The following is a 23,390-nucleotide window of genomic DNA, read 5'->3' on the forward strand; positions in this document are numbered from 1 at the left end:
AGAACCAGAGAGACAAACAGCTGCTCCGGGTCAGAGCCCCAGACATGCCGCTTCTATGATGAGCTGCATGCCATTCTAGGGCATGCAGCCACCACTACCCAGCCCTGTGCTTTGACTCCCTCAATGGAGTAGCATGCAACAGGGATGCAGGTTTTGGGGAAGAGGAAGATGATGATGAGGAGGTTGAAGATAGCTCACAGCAAGTAAGTGAAGAAACCGTTTTCCCCGACAGCAAGGAACTGTTTCTCACCCTGGACCTGGAGTCAGTACTGTTGCGAATTATACCTGTAGGCCACGCACCGTTCATTTCTAGGCTGAGGCACAAAAATCAAAGATTTACAGAGCGTCCAAACAACAAAATTTTATTGCACAAGGTTCAAACAACGTTCGAACGTGGTGTCCCCCTGCTAGTCAGGGAGAGACCCAGGCTGCAGATTACATAGAAATTATATACTTTTTAGGAGTGCATGCTATCCTCGTGAATCGGAAGCCTTAACCACTAAACAAGCCATTTTCTTATCTTTAGCCTATTACAGTTAATCACTGTCCTTGTGCTGGCTAGTGCACAGTCCAGCTGTTACCTTGCATACTAGAATGTTTCCTTAATTATGTTGTTGCAGCTGTGTTCCTATCCTCTTTCCTGTTTCTGACTTTATCTTTCTTTAATGCTGCCCTTGGGAGCCGTGTATGTGATGTGCTCGCTTTTAGTTAATGATGGATACAAAATAGGAGAACTTACAAAATGGAGTTGCTCATGCTAACTACCCTTAACAGTACCCCCAAAAACCATCCAAGACTGCTTCCCGGACCTGCCAGGTGGAGAAGGGACCTCTGGTGAGTGTACTTTTGTAAATATTATACATGGTTTAAAAGCAAATGTGTTTAATGATTAATTTGCCCTGGCATTCGCTACCAGTACAGCTACTGGAAAAGTCTGTGAACGTGTCTGGAGATGGAGTGGAAATCCTCCAGGGACATCTCCATAAAGCTCTCCTGGATGTACTCCCAAAGCCTTTGCGAAAGGTTTCTGGGAAGGGTAGCCTTATTTCGTTCTCCATGGTGGGAGACTTTACCATGCCAGGCCAGTAGCACGCAGTCTGGAATCATTGCATAACATAGTGTATGGTCTCGGTGTTTGTTGGCATTCAAACAACATCTGTTCTTTATCTCTCTGTGTTATCCTCAGGAGAGTGATATCATTCATGGTTGAAATAGGGTGATTTTATTCAGAGGTGCCCGTTCCTGCTGGGCTATTTGCCTGTGGCTGAACAGAAATGTTCCCCACTGTTAGCCATGTGGTGCGGGAGGGGTTAAGTGCTCATCCCAGAGAATTGGGGGGGGGGGCGGGTTAGTTGGGTTTGTGCTGCACGTTAACCCGAAAACCGCAGCCCCTCCTTTTAAATTGCCAACCCATTTAAAATAAAAAGTCTACCCATTGTTCTCTAAAATGTGTATTTTTAACTACCACGCTCTCTTTTTTTTCCTCCACCAGCTGCAAATGTTTCAATGCTCACACTATCTTCTCCTTCCCAGAAGTTAGCGAAGATTAGAAGGCGAAAAAAACGCTCTCCTGATTAAATGGTGTTCTAAGCTCATGCAGTCCTCCCACACTGAAATAGTCCAGCAGAATGTGTGGAGGCAGACAATGTCAGAGTCCAGGAAAGCACAACATGAATGTGAGGACAGGTGGCGGGTTGAAGATAATAAGTGGTGGGCTAAAGGTGGCATCAGCTTGGTGACAGAAGGCAAGAGGCAATGCTGAGGCTACTGGAGGAACAAACTGATAGGCTCCGGCATATGGTTGAGGTTGAGAAAAGGTAGCATGAGCACAGACTGCTGCTACAGGAACCAGGCAGAGGAAAAGACAGGCCGGTGAAGGAGAAATAGAGCTCAGGAACAGGTTTGCACAGTTGGAAAATGAAGAAGGGGCAGAGCAGGAGAAATAAAGAAAACAACACCAAATATGAGCCCCAGAAGGATATGGGATGGGTTGCGGAGGATTGCAAGGGACAATAGAAATCGAGAGGATTTGCAGACAGAGGGAACAGGGGATAGACGGAGACTCGCACCATCACCAGGAAAAGGCAGGTCTATGTAATTGGGGACTCCTTCATAGAATTATAGACTTTAAGGTCAGAAGGGACCATTATGATAATCTAGTCTGACTTCCTGCATGACGCAGGCCACAGAATCTCACCCCTCACTCCTGTAACAAACCCTTAACCTATGTCTGAGCTATTGAAGTCCTCAAATCATGGTTTAAAGACCTCAAGGTGCAGAGAACCTTCCAACAAGTGACCCATGCACCACACTGCAGAGGAAGGTGAAAAACCCCCAGGGCTTCTGCCAATCTGCCCTGGAGGAAAATTCCTTCCCGACTCCAAATATGGTGAGCAGCTAAACCTTGAGCATGTGGGCAAGACTCACCAGCCAGCACCCAGGAAAGAATTCTCTTTAGTAACTCAGATCCCACCCCATCTAACATCCCATCACAAGCCATTGGGCATATTTACCGCTAGTAGTCAAAGACCAATTAATTGCCAAAACTAGGCTATCCCATTATACCATCCCCTCCCATAAACTTATCAAGCTTAGTCTTGAAGCCAGATATGTCTTTTGCCCCTACTACTCCCCTTGGAAGAACGTCACTCCTCTGATGGTTAGAAACCTCTGTCTAATTTCAAGTCTAAACTTCCTGATTGTCAGTTTATATCCATTCCTTTGACCATGCTGGAGCTGGGTCCTGAGCTCTTACTGGGCCATTTTTCCTGTCTTTGTGACTGCCCTGTTCTGCAGGGTGCTCTAGGAAGGTTTAGCCCCTGTTCTCTTGGCGCGTTCATGATTCTGGTGATTGGTCCAACAAAGGAAAGCAAAGCTTGGAAACTTTGGCTTATGACACTCTGTGCTTTCTTCTTCTCTGTAAATTGGCGGTCAGGCTGCTTGATGCTTTATGGCTTTCCTGTCGTTCCCTGGGCTTTTGCATCTGGCCTGCTCTCTAGTCTGCCTTTCAGGGGCTTGGCCAAGGGCCTTCTTTTGCCTTAAGGGGAGCTGCCTGGCTGCTCTGCCTCTTTCCCTGCTTGCAGCTTATTGCCCCCGTCCCTCCTTCTTGGGCTCTTCCTCCTCTGGCCTGTCAAAAATGCCTGTCCCACCTGGTCCCCTTGTCGAACATGCAGGCTTGCCCCCCAACCTGGGGCTGCTTTGGCTTTTGCTGTCCTCTCTCCTGGGGGCAGCCCTCTCTGTGCTACGGAGACTAGGCTGGCACAACCCCACGGCGGAGGAGGTCTTCCCGTCACTATAGGCCCACCGCCTCCCCGAATGCTCTTAGCTACGCCAGGGGTTAGGTCAGCATGGCCGTGTCGCCCAGGATCCGGTTTCCCTTTTGCACACCCCTGATGGATGTAGCTATTTTGACTTAATTGTTCAGCACACACCAACCCTCAGACCTGGTTTGCACAGGGAACATTCGTCGGCATAGCTACATCAGTGCGGGCCGTGGACGGAAGAATTCTTCCATCTACCTTGCTCCTGCCTTTCGGGGAGGTAGACGGCCTACGCCAACAAGAGAAACCCTCTGCGGGACCCTTCTCCAGGAACAATGCCCTTCCGTTTGGGGAGACTATGCTGGTTTTAAAAAGAGAAATAGTTTAACTGCATTTCTCTGAGACAAGGTTGACTTGTATTGCTTCCCTTGTGTCTCCCTATAGCAGTTGTGTTCTGAAATCTTTAGGCTTTTACTTCATTTATGATGAAATCTTGTTGTAATATTATTCTAATTTTGAATGAGTAACTAGACATGAGCTTTTTTGTGTGTTATTGGAGGATTGTTTAAAAATCTGGGATTCCACTTTCTGCTGCCTTTCAGTTACATTTCCTCTAAAAGTCCAGGCATACATAAGATACTTACAGTTTCACTCAATACCAGTCCAGTTCCTTGCTGTTTCCTGTCTAACCACTGCACACATATGGTATCTCTCCCTACCCTGAGCTGATTCACAACTTTTGTGCTCAGTACAGGAAAATGGGAATTGAGAGGTAAGCTGTGCAGAGAACTCTTCCTCAGCTTGCACTCCGCTCCCCAAGGGCCTTTTGGGGTCTTCTATGGACTTCAGGTTTCATTTGATTTCCAAGGTTTATGGTCCCATTAATTAGCCATCTCCTAATGCAGGGATCCTACATGTCAGACCAAAGATCGATTTCCCAAAAGAGCTAAGAGACTGAACTAAAGCTGAGTACTAAGTGTTACATCTACATAAGCATCCAGAATCTGACTGTGCCCTAGCAAGTTCAATGCTGCCGAAAGAAATCAGAAAATGAGCCCGTCAGGTGCCCCTGCTAGCACCCAAATCTGGTGTCCAGTCAATCTGCTAGGAAATAAGGAAAAGGAAATGAATAAAGAAGTCAGAAAATAACAAGGAAATGAAGAAGTTTGTCAAACGGGTTCTGTCCTTACTGAGAAGAATAGACAGGCCTGTAACTAAATCTGATCCAGAGAACAGAGGGGTGTGCTGTCTGCCAGGTGCTAAGATACAGGATGTGGACCTGAGGCTGAAAAGGATCCTAACGGGAGTGGGAAAGAATCTACTGATTGTCCTTCATGTGAGAACGAATGATACGGCTAGATTCTCACTGGAACGTATCAAGGGAGACTATGCCAGACTGGGGAAGACGCTTAAGGAAATTGAGACTCAGGTGATCTTCAGTGGGATTCTGCCTGTTCCTAGAGAAGGGCAACAAAGGTGTGACAAGATTATGTGACAACAGATGGTTCTGGCAGTGGCACTTTAAGGAGGGCTTTGGGATGTACGGCCACTGGGAAGCATTCATGGACAGAGGACTGTTCTCTCAGGATGGACTTCATCTGAGTAAGGAGAGAAATAGACTTCTAGGATGGAGGCTGGCACAACTGATTGAGAGCTTTAAACTAGGAATTTGGGGGAGATGGTTGGGAGATGTCCAGGTAATCTCCACGCTGGAATTTAACATTGAGAGGGAAGAAAACAAAGTAAGAGAGGATACAACCGTGGGTACGAGAATGGACATAAGGAGGAAGAGTAGTGTAGATATCAGTCTAATAAGTGATACTGGTGGTAGAATGCCTGTACCTAATAGGGCAGAGAATGACAGTGAAGCCAAACGGCAAAAATTATGATGTTTGTACACTAATGCGAGGAGCCTAGGTAACAAAATGGAGGAACTAGAGCTACTGGTGCAAGAAGTGAAACCGGATATTATAGGGATAACAGAAACATGGTGGAATAGTAGTCATGACTGGAGTACAGGTATTGAAGGCTATGTGCTGTTTAGGAAAGACAGAAATAAAGGCAAAGGTGATGGAGTAGCACTGTACTGCTCCTGCATCCTAACTCCCGCCTAGACCCTGCTCTCCCAGCCCTGAGACCCCTTCTGCACCCTAAGTCCTGGCCAGACCCCATTATTTTTTTACATTTTTTTAATAAAGTGCTCTTATCCAAAGCATTTTACAATAGTTAGCTAACAGTACAAACAGTATTTGGAAAGATCATTAAGCGGCCCACCGAGATGCTCAGCGATTTTCAAGTGGTCTGTGGAAAAATAAGGTAGACTAAAAAAAAACCAATCAGGATACCTCACTTTATTTTAATTTACTTGCTATTACTTATAGGAGGAGGATGAAGAAAAAAAGAATGAAAAATGGGGGCGGGGGGAGATAAGAGAGAATGTCCTTTTTCTTAGCTGGGTCCCAAGGAGAGGCCCCAAAAATGAAGCTGAGCACAGGGCTGGGAGGCCCCACTAACTCTAAATCCACCACTGGCTGTCACATCACCTGGGCTGGGGATACTGTGTCAGCTGATCCCCACAGTCTCCAACCTACCTGGGCAGTACAGCCGACATGGCCCTGCCCACTAGCTCCTCTCCACTCCCTAGCCCACCCACCACTTGCTTTCCCCCATTAAGGCTTAGCCCTCTTACTTTTAAAATGATTGCTTGCTTCCTCTCTCCCCAGCTTTTCTGGCAGCCCTGTTGCCAGGTATCCAGTTTTAGACTGGAAACTCCAGTAGAAAATGGGACCTGAGTGTCTGGTTAGCAGTGCTGATTGGAAACTAAAAGTCTGGTTTTAGAAGTAACTACATTAGCCTCCGCTCCTCCCACTCCCATCACCCACCCCAGAGGGCTGGAAGAGAACCTGTCCTGCTGCTGCTTGATGTCATGGAGTGTGGGGGAGTCGGGGCCCTGCAGCCTCCACTTCCTGCAATTCACTGTGACTCTCAGCCAGCTAGTAAAACAGAAGGTTTATTAGATGACAGGATCACAGTCTAAAACAGAGCTTGTAGGTACAGAAAACAGGACCCCACAGTCAGATCCATCTTATAGACTCATAGACTCATAGACTTTAGGGTCAGAAGGGACCAACATGATCATCTAGTCTGACCTCCTGCACAAAGCAGGCCACAGAACCCTACCCATCCACTTCTGTAACAAACCCCTAACTTATGTCCGAGTTATTGAAGTCTTCAAATTGTGGTTTGAAGACCTCAAGCTGCAGAGAATCCACCAGCAAGTGACCCATGCCCCACGCTGCAGAGGAAGGCGAAAAACCTCCAGGGCCTCTGCCAATCTGCCCCGGAGGAAAATTCCTTCCCGACCCCAAATATGGTGATCAGCTAAACCCTGAGCATGTGGGCAAGACTCACCAGCCAGCACTCAGGAAAGAATTCTCTGCAGTAACTCAGATCCCATCCCATCCAACACCCCATCACCAACCACTGGGCATACTTATCTGCTGATAATCAAAGATCAATTGCCAAAATTAAGCTATCCCATCATACCATCCCTTCCATAAACTTATCAAGCTTCGTCTTAAAGCCAGATATGTCTTTTGCCCCCACTACTCCCCTTGGAAGGCTGTTCCAGAACTTCACTCCTCTAATGGTTAGAAACCTTCGTCTAATTTCAAGTCTAAACTTCCTAGTGTCCAGTTTATACCCATTTGTTCTTGTGTCTACATTGGTACTAAGCTTAAATAATTCCTCTCCTTCCCTAATATTAATCCCTCTGATATATTTATAAAGAGCAAGCATATCCCCCCGCAGCCTTCTTTTGGCCAGGCTAAACAAGCCAAGCTCTTTGAGTCTCCTTTCATAAGGCAGGTTTTCCATTCCTCGGATCATCCTAGTAGCCTGTTTCTGAACCTGTTCCAGTTTGAATTCATCCTTCTTAAACATGGGAGACCAGAACTGCACACAGTATTCCAGATGAGGTCTCACCAGTGCCTTATATAACGGTACTAACACCTCCTTATCCTTGCTGGAAATACCTCGCCTGATGCATCCTAAAACCGGATTAGCTTTTTTCACGGCCATATCACATTGGCGGCTCATAGTCATCCTGTGATCAACCAATACTCCAAGGTCCTTCTCCTCCTCTGTTGCTTCCAACTGATGTGTCCCCAATGTATATCTAAAATTCTTATTATTAATCCCTAAGTGCATGACCTTGCACTTTTCACTATTAAATTTCATCCTATTACTATTACTCCAGTTTACAATATCATCCAGATCTTCCTGTATGATATCCCGGTCCTTCTCTGTGTTAGGAATACCCCCCAGCTTTGTGTCATCCGCAAACTTTATTAGCACATTCCCGCTTTTTGTGCCACGGTCAGTAATAAAAAGGTTAAATAAGATTCGTCCCAAAACTGATCCTTGAGGAACTCCACTAGTAACCTCCTTCCAGCCTGACAGTTCACCCTTCAGTACGACCCGTTGGAGTCTCCCCTTTATCCACCTTTCAATTTTCATATTGATCCCCAACTTTTTCAATTTAACTAATAATTTCCCATGTGGAACCGTGTCAAATGCCTTACTGAAATTGAGGTAAATTAGATCTACTGCATTTCCTTTCTCTAAATAATCGGTCACCTTCTCAAAGAAGAAGATCAGGTTGGTTTGGCATGATCTACCTTTAGTAAAACCATGTTGTAACTTGTCCCAATTACCATTGACCTCAAAGTCCTTAACTACTTTCTCCTTCAAAATTTTTTCCAAGACCTTACATACTACAGATGTCAAACCAACAGGCCTATAGTTACTCGGATCACTTTTTTTCCCTTTCTTAAGGATAGGAACTATGTTAGCAATTCTCCTGTCGTATGGTACAACCCCTGGGGGGTAGGAAGCCCAGACCCTGGTGCTGGGCCTCCCTCCATTTCCCCAGCCAGTTCCAAACTGCAACCCCCTCCAACCTCTCCTCTGACCTTTGTCTCTTTCCTGGGCCAGGAGGCCACCTGATCTCTTTGTTCTCCAACGCCTTCAGTTGGAACCTTGCTGAGGAGGGGCCCAGGCATCAGTTGATAGGAGACAAGGTGTCAGCCATTCTCCGTGCAGACATAATCACACCTTCCTAGGGCTCTGCAACAATCACACACCCTTATCCCACCACCTAGATACTTAAGAAATGCATAGGGGAAACTGAGGCACCCACACAGTATTCAGAGAAAACATTAAGAACCACTTTGTCACACTAGAGGAGGGGCAGCTCAATGCAGAAACTAAAAGAATGGGCTAGAACTAGGGAGAAAGTAGGTACCTGCTCTGTGTGGGTAGGGGTGGGGGGGACCCTGTTTATATGAGACAATATATTCATGCAATGTTTAAGAAAAGTTTTGTAAATGAGTTCCAATAGTTTTTGGATTAGGGACCTAACCGTAGGTGGTTCCACAGGCTTCTATATAGACTATTTAGGTTAATCTTTCTATCTACCCAATGGGACTCAGTGCTCAGTCTAGAAGGAGATGCTTAGTTTTGCAGTTCTCAAACTGGGGATGTGCCTCTCCAAGGTAACATGCTTGTTAACAGCAAAAATGTTTTAAAATAAATAAATGTATAGAGGTGAGAAATAACAGACCTCAACTCTATTGTCCCTCTGCAAATTTGTGTACACAGAGTCAATCCCTTTCCCCTCTCAAAAGTTTCAAAAAGTTCAATGAATAGAAGATTGTTGGGGGTGGAATAGATCTGAACCAGGAGAAGTCTGGAGATAAATGTGAGAAGCGAGGGACATATGCTTTTCTGTTAAAATAGTATATGTTTGCTGTTGAAGAAAAAAATCCAGAATACATAACGTTGTTGTTTTAGTTTAGGATGTTCTCCTCCTAATATAGCATGGCAAGAAAATCCTCCAAATATTAATGATTAACCTGTTGAATTGGAGATATTTATGAAGTCATTGGGAGTGAACTATCTGCTTCAATTACCTTTGGTAAATGAAATAACCAAATAATCATTCATTTTCTGATATATCTGTAAAACTAATCTGAAAAGTTTTCAGAATAAATTGGTTTAAAAATGTATAGTGTGTACTTCTCAAAATGAAACCTACTTGTCTCTGAGTTGCGAAGAATACGTATCACAGTTATAACCACCACCAAGAATGCACTTTTACGTAGAAAACCATGATTAAATTGAGTCTTCCTGACTAGTGATTTAAATCTCGATTTAAATCAAATCCACCCTGCCCGCTGTGCTCTTGCCCCTGGCTCCTTTATTCCACAGGAGGGCCCAAAAATATGTTTGGTGCTGGGCCTACAAAAAGTTAATACAGCCCTGGTTTTACTGGCTGGCTGAGAATCATGGTGAACTGCAGGAAGTGTGGGGGTGCAGGGCCCTGACTACCCCTCATTCCGTGACACCCTCCCAATGGGACCTGGCCTCTGACCACTTCCCTCTGACCCCCTCAAACCCCCAATGGGACCTGCCTCTGACTCTCCCATGAGATTTGCCCTCTGACCCCTATGGGGCCCATCCTCTGACCTCCCATGGGACCTGCCCTCTGACCCCCTCCCTCTAGCCCACCCATGGGACATGCCTTCTGACTCCTTCCCTCTGACCCCCATGGGACCAGTCCTCTGACTCCCTCAATGGGACCTGCCCTCTGACCCCCATGGGACCTGGCCTCTGACCCCTTTCTGCTGACTCCCCCACCCAATCAGACCCACCTTCCAACCCCTTCCCTCTGACCCCCATGGGACCTACCCTCTGACTCCCACAATGAGACCTGTCCTCTGACACCTCTCCCCTCATGGTACCTGCCCTATGACCACTTTCTTCTGACCCCTCATTGGGCCCACCCTCTGACCTCTTCCTCTGACCATCTGTGACTGAGTAGGGAGTATTAACCTGGTAATGTTGCATAGGGGTTTTACTAGTTTACTGTTTTCTGCTAACACGAGGTGTGCCTCTGTTTCCCTGGGGTACTGCACCAATACTAGATGATGATGGGAAATAAGGGTCTGACCTCACTGAGGTATGATACTTTCCGGCCAGCATGTAAACAATGGTGGCTGTCCTTTGGAACCTGAGCTCAGGAGGGGCTTGGGGCCAGGTGACACCTTCTGCCCAGGAAACTGGACAAAGACTGGAGGAGGGGCCAGGTGGGGGGGGTGTCTGGGGTAGCAGCAGGAAGGGGTTTCAGTTTGGAGCTGGCTGGGGAAATGGGGGGGCCTAGAACCTGGGTCTGGGCTCCCCACTTCCCAAGAGGGGCCCTGTTTTCTGTATCTACAAGCTTTGTTTTAGACCGTGTTCCTGGTTCTTCCTTATCAATTTATTCAAAAAATCCTTTACCCTGACTTGCCAAAACCCGCAACTACCATCACGAGAGTTCACTATACCCCCTCCAAGCAGCTGCACGGACTGTTGGGGAGGGGGACTTACAGGCTGCCACTCACCTATCCAATGCGATGCATCCAAGTCACGGCACCAAGATGTTAGGGGGCTTATTCCTTCACCCTCTTACTTCCCTGGTCCTTTTCGCATGAACAGAGAGCAACAATACCCAAAGTCCAAAGGCGCAAATAATTCAGTGTTTATTGGGGTGAATAAACAAGCAAGCACAATTCCAGTTTCCTTCCTTAGTGTCCCCCTTCCCAGCTCTGACACCACAGAGCCTTGCCTGTTCCCATCCCCTGTTCCCATTCCCCCTTTAGCAAAACATGATCCCAATTCCCCCATCCCCTGTCCCTCTTCCTGTTCCCATTACCCCCACACACACACTTCCTGGTTGACTTCAGACTATATAGCAAAACCTGAGTTTTGCTTAGCTATTCCTTAACCAATCATTTTACTAAAATTTAACTAACCAATCCTAACATATTTATTTAACCAATTATACCCCACCACCTTACTTGGTTTACACCCAACAAAATTAATTATACAGTAGACAGAAACAATTACAGAACCAGACAGAGACCATGCAAATAAACATACAAAACAATACAGAAGTGAGAGTTTTACAACTACATCTATACAGACATAAGGGTTCTCCAGCTGTGTCTATTGATAAGTGAGTTCTTGCCAGACAGGATGTGATCAAACTAAGTTTCCTTTTACAACTTCTAGGCTCTTCCCTTCCTCTGGAGGTGATAGGAATATCAGGACAGGATTGTATTCCTAACAGCCCAATAGCACCTTATTTCAATGTGACTAGTTTGGAATGCGAGGATGTGACCATACACTTCCCAGCTTACGGCTGCCTAACTACATCTTAGCTGAAGGCCTTAGCCTGTCACAGTAAGAGAAGGCCATTACACAGACAGTAATTTTGATTCTTTCTTTTATACCTCTATAACTAGCTAAGTGATAAGAATACATCTGAATTTTTAAAGTATAGGCCTTTGCAGACAGGCCTGAATATCTATAGCCTAACAACCGTGAGTAATGAACAAAGTAACCTCAAACTACACTATCTGAACAGAGGGAGTGGTATCCTAAAGATACTTGTAAACAGACATCTGTGATAAAAATGTTGGTATTAATGTTAAGTTTTGGGGATAAGAATTTTGACAGGGATGTTAAACCTTATGATAATGCTACTTTTCAGTAAATACCTGTAAACAGGGTTAAAGTTTACCACAGCAGAGAAACCATAAAAACCTGGCTTGCTGTGTGAGACTGAGACATGCTGCCTCATGGCCTTAATGGCTGGATGCCAAGAGAACTATAACACAAACTGCCTTTGAGCTAGTCAGTGACTAGCCCTCTTGCAGTAAACTTAGATGCTCTGTATCTCAGGGGAACACCCAGCACCCCCATGTTCATCCTTGTAAAATGATTGTGTGGTATCCAATGCAAAGTTTGTCATGTCCGGTGTCTTCAGAAGGCTCATGATGCACTGAGCATTGTTACAGTAATGTTATAATAAGGTTATAGGTTATAATTTCATGTATGTAGTTATGAGGATAAAAATGTATCCTTGTGGATTTTAATAAGCCCAGGCAAAAACTCTCCAAGAGCTGAGAGGCAGTTCACACTTTATCAGGGCGTGTATGGGACAAACCCAGCCCAGCCTCACAGGAACAAAGGACGCTGGCATAGACAGCAACAAAAGAATCTATTGGACTCTCGAGGGAGTCACCTCCCCCCTCCTTTGGGCAGTTTGGAACTGTGTTGAGATAATGCTTACCTGATTCTCAAGGGTGAGGGGCAAAGCCAAGAGGGAAGAAAGGACATGATAAAAGGGAGAGATGTTTGCCATGCTCTTTCTCTCTTCCACCTACATCTACAGATACGACCACCACCAAGAGACTGAAGCACTGAGCAAAGAGAATAGCCTGGCTGAAGAGCAGCCAGACAGCCTGTGGTGAGTTTGTAAGAGCATTGATAGTGTTAAGATCAGCTTAGAACGCATTTTGCTTTTATTTCATTTGACCAAATCTGACTTGTTATGCTTTGACTTATAATCACTTAAAATCTATCTTTATAGTTAATAAATTTGTTTGTTCTACCTGAAGCAGTGCGTTTGGTTTGAAGTGTCAGAGGCTCCCCTTGGGATAACAAGCCTGATAAATATCAATTTTTTTTGTTAAATTGAAGTCATATAAGCTTGCAGCGTCCAACAGGCATAACTGAACACTGCAAGATGGAGGTTCCTAGGATTGTACCTGGGCCCAGAGATATTGGCTAGTGTAATTCAGTTACACAATCTAAAGAGCAGCTTACATGCCCAAGGCTGTGCGTGAACAGCCCAGGAGCTGGGATTCTCACAGCAGAGCAGGGTAAGGCCGGCTCCCAGAGTCAAGGATTGGAGTGACCTAGCAGATCATCGGTCCAGATAACACCAGAGGGGAACATTGGATGCCCAGCTGGAAAAAGCAGGGTCTCCAGACTGGGGGGAGAGAGCAGGCAGAGTCTACCTGGCTGCAAGGGAGACTTAGATATACTGTGCTGAGGGAGGCCAGGCCTGAGGGCCCTGAGAGTTTCCTATGTTGTGTTCAGACACTCAATAAACCCTCTTGTTTTATGCTGGCTGAGAGTTGCTCTGGTCTAGAGAACAGGGTTGTATTATTCCCTCTGGGAGTGGAGGCCCCAGGGGTCCAGAGCGAGTGGACTTCCTGAGGGGACCCACAGCGAGAGAGAGGTGCAGTTCCAGGAGGCGGAGAGGCTTAACCCCTGAGAGTAGACCCCCGAGATGGGCTGTCACACTGAAGGGGGTCCCCCCCCGGGACTATATGGGGCCAAGAGTGGGCATGCCCTGTGAGTCCATGACAACATGGTAGCAGAGGATGGTTTGTGAATGCATCCTGTAGACAGTTGGCTGCAAGTGCAGGTGCTTTGCAGTGAGTGACTGCCAGTGATAAAATGAGGGAATTGAAGGAACCAGCATAGATATGGCCTATAACCAGCTCTGCAAGATGGCGAGGGTGGGGGAGAGGCAAGGTGTTCCTCTAGCCTGAGGCAGCTGTGCCACAGGAGGTTGAGGGTGGTAAGTGAGGTGTTTCTCTAGCCTGGAGTGACCGTGCCAAGTCAGAGCTGGGGAGAGGGGAGTCAAGGTGTTTCTCTATCCCTGCGGGGAAGTGCCAAGGCAGAATGTGTGTGGGTGGGGAGGCAAGGTGTTTCTCTAGCCCAGGGTGGAAGTGCCAGGGCAGGGCAGGGGAGGCAAGGTGTTTCTCTAGCTCAAGGGGCCATGCCAGGGCAGGCTAGGGGACAAGGGGAAGGTGAAGTGTTTCTCTAATAAGGGAGGGGGGTGCAGGGGTCAGCCTGGGATGAAATTAAGAAGGAAATGGAAGAAGTGTTAGGGGACCTAGAGGAACAGGGGGTGGCTGAGGAGCCCACCCTCCTTTGGTATATGGTTAGTGAAAAAAGGTCCCTGCCCATGGGGACTGGATACCTTCCAGGGAAAGGAGGCAGTTCAGTCCACTTGTGAGAGGTTTGAAGTAAGGACAGTAGTATGGGAAGCTGCCAGTAATCTTTCAAGTTTGGTGCTGTTTCAGCAAGGGCTGCTGCAGTGTTGTAAATTAGTTAGGGTGGTTAAAGATGATTTGGCACAACAGGGTTTAAAGTCATGTAAGCAGAGTCAGGATGAGCACTACCCTGACATCTGGTGGTGAATTGTAGGGAGTGTGGAAAGAATTTCAAGAATTTCAAAGAGTGTGGAAAGAGCTTTCGAGTATTTGCATTGGCATCCACCCCCCACTTAGCATAAGCCTGCAGCAGACTGGGATGGTTATTTTAACAGCTCTGGGATCCCCAATTTCTTTGTTATTGGGGCAGGAAGAAAAAAAAAAGTTTGTCACCCTGCTTGTGTGAATGAGGAGCTGTGGGACTGCTTTGTGACAAAGATGACTCAACCTCACTTGGGTGGTACTTGCTAAACATGGGACATGGGTTCCAAAACCCCATGAACTGAGAGAGGTTGGGGACTGGTGTGTGTACCTGATGGTATGGGACCCTCTTGAGGGCCTGGACCACTAATTGCACATTCTTCTCTTTCCAATATTAAAGAGTAGAGCTAATTTTGATTCTATTAGGAGTCCATCTAGAGACTGCTGAGCTGAATTCATGCTGGGCCAATAGTGCACCAGCACTGGCTCCCCTACTAAGAGCTGAAATCACTGAGTGCTGTGTTAACCAGTGAGGGAGCCTGAAGACCTATTTTTAAGCAGCTGGCAGAGAGGAGCAGTTTGCCGTGTTTTGGTGCAGCCCATGGAACAGTGAGCGGAGTGAAGTGGTTTGCAGGGATGGCTGGAGGAGTGGCACAGCTGGTGTGGAGCAGGTCATGGTGAAGGCTGCAGCAAAACTCCACGGAGAGGTGGTGCAGTTGGCCCTGGCCCACATAAGGTGCCCCTTAACATCCTGTGTGGACTCTTCCCCCCCACATTTCCACCCAGGCTGGGGGGTAAAACTCTGCAGATAAACTCTTGAATTCTGGGGCAGCACTGACCAGAGACTTTTGGGTTGTTGGACTTTGGGGTAATTGGACTTAAGAACCTAAGGGGAAAAGGACATTTCCAAATGTACTTGGAGGTGGGTTTTGTTTATGGTTTGTGTTATAATCCTGTTTGTGGTGTTTCTCCAATGGGATGCCGCATTGTTTCCTTCCTTTATTAAAAGGATTTTGCTACACTCAGACTCCGTGCTTGCGAGAGGGGAAGTATTGCCTCCTAGAGGCACCTAGGAGGGTGTGGTATGTAAGTGTCCCAGGTCACTGGGTGGGGGCTCGAGCCGGTTATGCATGGTGTTATTAAAGTGGAACCCCTGGATACTGAACCCAGCCCTTGTTGCTGCCAACTCAGAGGGGCAGAAGGGTTACAGTCAGAAGCAGAGTTAACAGACACCTTTAGAGATAGGAGCTGGGACTTGGTCCTGGGGGAGTAGTGGAAAAAAAAAAAGAAAGAAAAGGTTTCAAGGTGGAAAATGGCAGGGTTTGCAGGAGCAGGTAGCAACCCCCACTCTTCTCCCAGAGCCAGAATAAAAACCTGGGGGTAAGGGTTCCCAGCTGGGGCACCTACTTTCAGGGCCGTCCTTAGGCATAGGCAACATAGGCAGCTGCGTAGGGCACCTGAAAATTTGGGGCACCACTGGGTCTTAGTGTCCACCGCTTGTTTTCCTATCCCTGTTTTGACCCTTCCTGCAGGCTCCCACAGATGGCTGCTCTAGCCTGGTGAGTCTTCCTTGGGAGGGAATCTAGTAGTTAAAAGTGAAAAAACCTCCAGCCTGCCAGACCTATTAGCACAACATTGAAACTGTTAAAGAGACATTCAAGGGGTAATAAAGCCATTTAACAGGCATTTGCCAACCCCAAGGTATATACTGACAGGTTTCAGAGTGGTAGTCCTGTTAGTCTGTATCAGCAAAAACAAGGACGAGTCCTTGTGTCACCTCAAAGACTAACAAATTATTTGGGCATAAGCTTTTGTGGACTAGAACCCATTTCATCAGATGTCCATGAAAGCTTATGCCCAAATAAAATTTTATACTGTCAGTTTCTGACTTTACTGACAAAAACAGTTGTGCATTAATGTAATATTTACACAGAACATGTCAGTCTACAGGACCTTAGTTTAAAATTTGCTTTAAAAATATTTCATTAGTGAGCTGGTGAAGATTATAAAATCACATTTCTAAAAAATGCTTGCATAGAGTTTTAGATGCACAATCATCTTTAGCCTTAAATGTGTGGATCTTCAGACATAGTTTTTTAAATAAATTCTTCAAAAGACCTCCCTTATCTAAAATACACATTTTAATTAGTACAGTTTAAAAAAAAAAGTGCTTCCAAGTCTTCCTGTCCATCCTTTCACCACCTCTCCCCTCACTCCCCACTGAAGAGAGCCCTTAAAGGGACAACAGTCCTTCCCTTCCAGATAGCTGGACAAAGAGTTCCCTTTCTTTACTTCTGACTATCCGACAAACTAGTTTTAAAAGAACCCTCCAGCAAAATCAGTACCTTAGTAAGACAAAAATCCCTGTTATACCTAAAATCTTTGGAAACATTTTTTTTTTAAAGTTGGTGAAATTTCATAACCATGTCTCTTGTTATGGAGATCACACAAAGTAAATTACTGTTCCCTTTTTCTAAAAGCAATGAACATTGTTATGAACACACTAAATCTCTCTGATTAATTTAAAAGAATGTCTTTGTTTCAGTGAGTTAAATATGTAGTAATCTGGAATGCTGGTTTAAGATTTGAGTACATTTAAAACATAAATTCAATTTAGAAATACTGATGAAGAAAATGTAAAACAGAGAAGAGCTGCATCATGTATTCCATTATATGTAATGTTGTATTCAGCAGGACAGCTGACTCACCCTTACTATGAAGTTTTTGCAAATAAATCTCTGACAAATTTCAGTGCATATCAAAAAACCTGTGACTGACATTTTTTATTCCCAAATTTTAGTGCTTTTAATTAGGTACTTTCTTCATGTCCATTCTGCATGAGGGAGAGTGCATGGAAGTCTCTGCGGGGAACTGTGACTCTCCGCCACCATGAGGCAGGCTGGGCATCTCATTATCCTTTGCTGTCAAGTCACTCCTCCCCCTCCCCCACCAGGCTGTGAGCTTGGGCTGCCATCCGGCATAGGGGCACCAGTTTAATAATACTGCCTAGGGCCCCATAAATCTTAAGGATGGCCCTGCCTACTCTTGGTTCAGAACTAACTATATCCTTTCCTCCTCCTTTTCCTCAGTTTACTTAATTTGCTGCTGGTAGCCTGTTCTTTAAACTGACCTAACAGGCTTAATTGGTTTCTTTGCACCTCTTCCCCATCCTCTCCTCACCTTTGTTTTTCTGAAGTTTTAATGGAGGGTACTTTGGATACTTATGCAACATGTTTTTTGTTTTGTTTGGGACAAAGAATGTTAAAGGTCTGCTGTATTATGGTGTCCTTTGACTGTCTCCCATGTAATCAGTCACTGGCTTTTCTTTCCCTCCAGTGTTCCCCTCTGTGTGGGCTCTTAATTTAACCAGGTTTCTGTAATTTTGGTGCCTGAGGGTGTGATAAAGAAAGGGGGAGGTAGTTCCCTTTAATGGACACCCAGACAGGCAGTTAGCTATAAAATCACTGTTAGTAGCTGTTCTCTACTTGCTTTACCAGTGAAGGGTTAAAAAAAGCCCACAGGTAAAAGGGAGTGGGCACCTGACCAAAAGCACCAATGAGAGGGCTAGAACTTTTTAAAATTGGGGAGGGGGGGGGAGAAAAAACCAAAAACCTTTCCCTTTTTCTGTTGTTCTCAGGAGAGAGGAGACACACAGCCGCAATGCTGTAAGAAGCTAAACCAGGTATGAAAAAAAGAAAACCAATCAAATCATACCTAGGACTTGCTTATCTGAAACCCAGAAATGTAAATAAATCAGGGAATGTCTAGGAAGATAAGATTAGGGTTAGTTCTTATTGGCTTGTGGACTCCACTGTGCTAATCCCCAAATGCTTTTGTTTTGCTGGCAACCATTAAGCTGGACCTCAAGAAAACCATTCTTGATGCTTAATTATGATATTTGTTCTTTTTAAATTTAGCAATAGCCTAAGTTCCAAATGTATTTTCTTTTTGTTTTTAAAGAACTATACCTTTAAGAACAGGATTGAGTTTGTGTCCTAAGCATATGTTTAATTAGCTGGGGGCAACAGCTGATTTCCTTTGTTTTCTTTCTCAGCTCCTCCTCCGAGGGGGACTGAAAGGGCTTGAGGGTACTATAGGGAGGAATTCCCAAGTGCACCTTCCTGGTCCCAAGGGTTTGGGTTTTTTTGCACTTGAGTGGTGGCAGCATCTACCCATCCAAGGCCGAAAAGAAGCTGTAACCTTGAGAGTTTAATACAAGCCTGGAGTGGCCAGTATTAATTTAGAATCCTTGCAGCTCCCCACCGTTTGTATTTGAAGTGCCAGAGCGGTTGACATGGTGGCAGAGCGGTGGGATCATTTTGAACCAGAAGCACAGACCTCATGATTTTAAAGAGACACATTTTTCCTTTCGGCAGCTTGAAAAGTTACGGAGTTTTTTCTTTCCTTTTCTTTTCTTTGCTGCTTGAGGGGGAACAGGCACAAAAAGGGTTCAGCCTGCCAAGCCAGGGAGCTCAACAAGCAGTTCCCCCCTCCCCAAGCTTCATGGCAACAAAATAGCTAGGCTAGAGTAGGGCAGCCCTGTGTGTGAGGTTGAGGTCAGGCACCAAAACCTTAGAAAAACCAGTCTTCCCAAAGTGGCACACCATGGAGAGGAGACCCAGATCAAGCCCAGACATCCAGATCCATGATGGAAATGCAGGGGATAGGGGAAGGGTCAGCCCTCCCCCTACTGAGAGCCCAGTGCCAAGATGGAGCGATGTCCTTAACTCAGGCCGAGGTTAACTGAGGTAGAAAGGAATTTCTTCCTAGAGATGAAGTGCTTGGAGGTGGAAGCAGGGACGAAGTGCTCGGAAGCAGAGATGAAGCACTTGGAGGCAGAAGCGGAGGTGAGAGAGACAAAGTGCTTGGAAGTGGAGCTGAAGTGCTTAGAGCTGGAAAAGGCTAAGCTGGTAGCCTTAATCTTTCTGTATATACTGCTCTCCATTCCAAAAAATTCCTCACATACAAGGTAGGTGATGATGCAGAGGCCTTTAGAAAATTTTGAAAGGGCCTGCCTTGGGTACAACATCCCTCCAGACCAGTATATGGTGGAGCTGAGGCCACAACTCAGTGGACCCTTAGCAGAGGTGGCAGCTGAAATTCCTAAAGAACACATGAATGAGTACGAACTTTTTAAACAAAAGGCCAGAATTAGGATGGGGCTAACACCCAAGCATGCCCATCAGCGGTTCAGAACCCTAAGGTGGAAACCAGACGGAGTGTTTTCCCGACACGCCTACCACATTGTAAAAAATTGGGATGCCTGGATATCAGGAGCAAATGTTAAATCTCTGAAAGATCTGCCTCTCTTCATACAAATGAAGCAGTTCTTAGAGGGCGTTTCTGGAGAAATAGAAAGGTACATCCTAGATGAGAAGCCCAAAACTGTAACTGAGGTGGGGGAAATCAGAGCCAAATGGGTGGAGATGGCAGAGAAGAAAGGTAGTAGTTGGCGCTGATACCAGAAGGGGCAACCCAAGATGACACCCCACCATCAGAGTCAGCCCAAGGAGGAGCCCTCCATACAGCCAGGAAAACCCCAGATGCCCTCTCGTCCCACCATCCCACTTTCCATTACCCACCTCGCCCCAGCCCAGATGTAATGAGCTGGGGTGTGTGAAGGCAAACTGCCCCAAGAGGACCAGCTGACTGCAGCTCATTGCCCTGGGGTCTCACCAAGACCCTTCAGGCCCATATGCCTGGCAAATGCCCCCAGAGCAAAGGGAAACTGAATGCGGATGGGAGGAAGATTACTGCATGGAGAGACACTGTAGCGCAGGTGTCAGCTATCCACTAATCCCTGGTGGACCCCGAATTCATTGACCAAGGGGCCCCAAGAATCAGGAAGCCAGCACCAAAGGGCACCACAGAGCCTGCACCAGCAGCTAAATCAGGGGTCTCAAACTCAAATGACCATGAGGGCCGCATTACTGACACCTCCTGCCTGCCGCCCTTGGCCCTGGCCCCCACTCCACCCCTTCCATGAGGCCCCACCTCTTCCCTGCCGCCATTCCAACCCCTTTCCTGAAATCCCCACCCCAACTCCACCCCCTCCCTACCCCCAGGGGGTGCAGGAGTGGACTCAGGGCAGGGAGTTGGGGTGTGGGGCACAGGACGGGTGAGGCAGGGCTGGCTCCAGTCACCAGCATCCCAAGCAGGTGCTTGGGGTGGCAATCTGCAAGGGGCAGCAGTCCGTGTTTTTGCCCCCAAGCAGCATGTCGAATTGCTGCCATGGACGGCGGGGGCAGTCCGTGTGCTGTTAGGGGGGGTATGCGCGTTTCCATAGCAGCGGCAATTTGGCCACAGCTTCTATGTTCAGCTGTCCACAGCAGCGCAGCTTCTGTCTTCTGGCAAGGGGTGCATCAGGGGGCTCAGGATAGTGGGTTGGGGTGCAGGAGGGGTGCAGCACGGGGTCAGGTGCAGGGTGCAGCAGGCAGCTCAGGGAAAGGGGTCAGGGTACAGCAGGGGGTCAGGGTGTGGCAAGGGGCTCAGCTGTGGGAGGGGTTCAAGGGGCAGGGTCCGGCCTGGCATGCACCAGGGGCAGGGCAGGCTCCCTGCCTGCCCTGCCCCCCTGCTGCTCCAGGAAGTGGCTGGAACATGGGGGAGCAAGAGCACAGGGAATGGGGAACCGCAGCCAATGGGAGCTGCTGGGGGCAGTGCCTGAAGCAACAGTCACACACACACCCCTGCGCCTCTCCTCCCCCAGGTTCTGTCCGCTTCCTGGAGAGGCACGGGGGTAGGGCAGGCAGGGAGCCTGCTCTGCCCCTGGGCGTTGAGCGGGAGCCGCTCTAGGTAAATGCTAGGGGAGGGCAGGGGGGCCACAAGGAGCTCACGGGCCACAGAAAATAGCCTTGCAGGCCACGTGTTTGAGACTCCTGAGCTAAACCCATGTAAGAAGCTCAACTGGAGCCTAAAATACAACCCAGTGCACCAGTAAAGACACCCCCCATCACCTGCCTAGCTTCCAAAGGGATCCAAGCCCAACTCCACAGCTCAGCAAGGAACTAATGTCTCTGTGGTGGTGTTGGGACTCACCATCGCTGCAGCCTCCCGCTGGTCACTCCCAGAAATTAGCTCAGTCCTTGAGGAGTGCCCTCTCCTGGTGGTATCCCATCCATCTCACCCTCTGTTGGCAATTGGACCTGCATTGCTGCCTTCTGCTCATGGCATCCTCTTCAGGATACAACCCTCTGGCAGTGCCTCCTAGTCCATTCTCACTCCCTTCTAGGAGGCGGGTTAACAGCAGTCCTCCACCTGCTGCAGTGGCCAGCTGCTCCCAAAGTCTAACCCCTTCTTTCAGGGGTATGGTGCAGTCCAATATGGCCACTTCCCACAGCCAGTTGCAATAAAAGGCAGAAGGGGGGAACCCAGGCCCACCCACTACTCTGCATCCCAACCCAGGGACCCTCTAGCAGCAGCCTCCCTGCCCTCCTTCTCTTCCCTCGCTTGCTGTCCACTCTCCCTGGGTCACTTCCCCTCTGCACTCTTTAGGCCCTTCCCTCAGGGCCTGCAGCCTGGCAGATAGAAGGCTGGAGTTCTCTTCAGCTGCACTGTTCCCAGGCACTGGTCTCCTAGCTCAGGAGAGCTTCCCTGTTGGAGGTCTGGGAAAGACACCTTGCTCCTCTCCTAAGCAGCCTTTATATAGGGCTGAGTCTGGCCCTGATTGGCCGCCACTTGCTCAGCCCTCATTGGCTCTCCCACAGGCCTTCCCTGATTGGCTGCCTTTCAGTGCAGCCACTCTGGCCTGCCCTAGCCCAATCTATCATAGGGGTGGGGCAGCCACCTCACCACAGTCTCCAGCATCAAGGGAGCAGTTCCAGGCAGAGCAGGAAGTGGATGAAAACCTCAAGGGAGCTTGGATGGTGTCACAGAGTGACCCACTGCCTCTCAGCTCTTCCAATAGGTCCAGGTTTGTTGTAGAAGGAGGACTCTTATACAAGGAAACCCTTTTTAGTGGGCACAAGGAGGACTGGCATCCTCAGAGACAGTTGATAGTTCCAACTAAGTATAGGGAAAAGCTCTTGAGCTTAGCCCAAGATCATCCTAGTGGCCATGCTGGGGTGAAGAGGACTTGACCAAAAACCTTTTGGGGAAGTCATTTCACTGGGAGGGGATGGGCAAGGATGTTTCTACCTATATTTGGTCTTGTGAGGTATGCCAGAGGGTGGGAAAGCCCCAAGACCAGGTCAAAGCTCCTCTCCAGCCACTCCCCATAATAGAGGTTCCATTTCAGTGTGTAGCTGTGGATATTCTGGGTCCTTTCCCTAAAAAGGACATCCAGAGGAAATCTGTACATACTGACTTTCATGGATTTTGCCACTCAATGGCTGGAAGCAGTAGTTCTAAGCACCACCAGGGCTAAATGCATGAGCTAGGCATTGGCAGACATTTTTGTCAGAGGAGGTTGGCCCTCAGACATCTTTATGGATACGGGAACTAACTTTCTGGTGGAACCATGAAACATCTTTGTGAAACTCATGGGGTAAACCACTTGGTTGCCACCATCAAACGAATGGCCTAGTGGAGAAGTTTAATGGGACTTTGGGGGCCATGATGCATAAATTCATGAATGAGTACTCCAATGATTGGGACCTAGTGTTGCAGCAGTTGCTCTTTGCCTACAGAGCTGTACCACATCCCAGTTTGAGGTTTTCACCCTTTGAACTCGTTTATGGCCACAAAGTTAAGGGGCCATTACAGTTGGTGAAGCAGCAATGGGAGGGGATTACATATTCTCCAGGAACTAAAATTTTGGACTTTGTAACCAACCTGCAAAACACCCTCAAGGACTCTCTAGGTCTTGCTCGAGAACCTACAAAATGCTCAACAAGAGCAAAAGGCCTGGTATGATAAACAGGCCAGAGAGCGTTCCTTCAGAGTACTTTACAGGTAAAACAACAGAGAACAGCCACCAAGAGGGACTTTTATATCAAACTGGCTGGCTGGCTGACCATAAAAGGGAGCTACCCCCATCCTCACATTTATCATAGCATGGGCCTCTACAGTGGTTCTGGTTGCCAAACCAGATGGGGAAATC

This window comes from Gopherus flavomarginatus, chromosome 6 (assembly GCF_025201925.1).
Source record: "Gopherus flavomarginatus isolate rGopFla2 chromosome 6, rGopFla2.mat.asm, whole genome shotgun sequence".
Taxonomy (NCBI): Eukaryota; Metazoa; Chordata; order Testudines; family Testudinidae; genus Gopherus; species Gopherus flavomarginatus.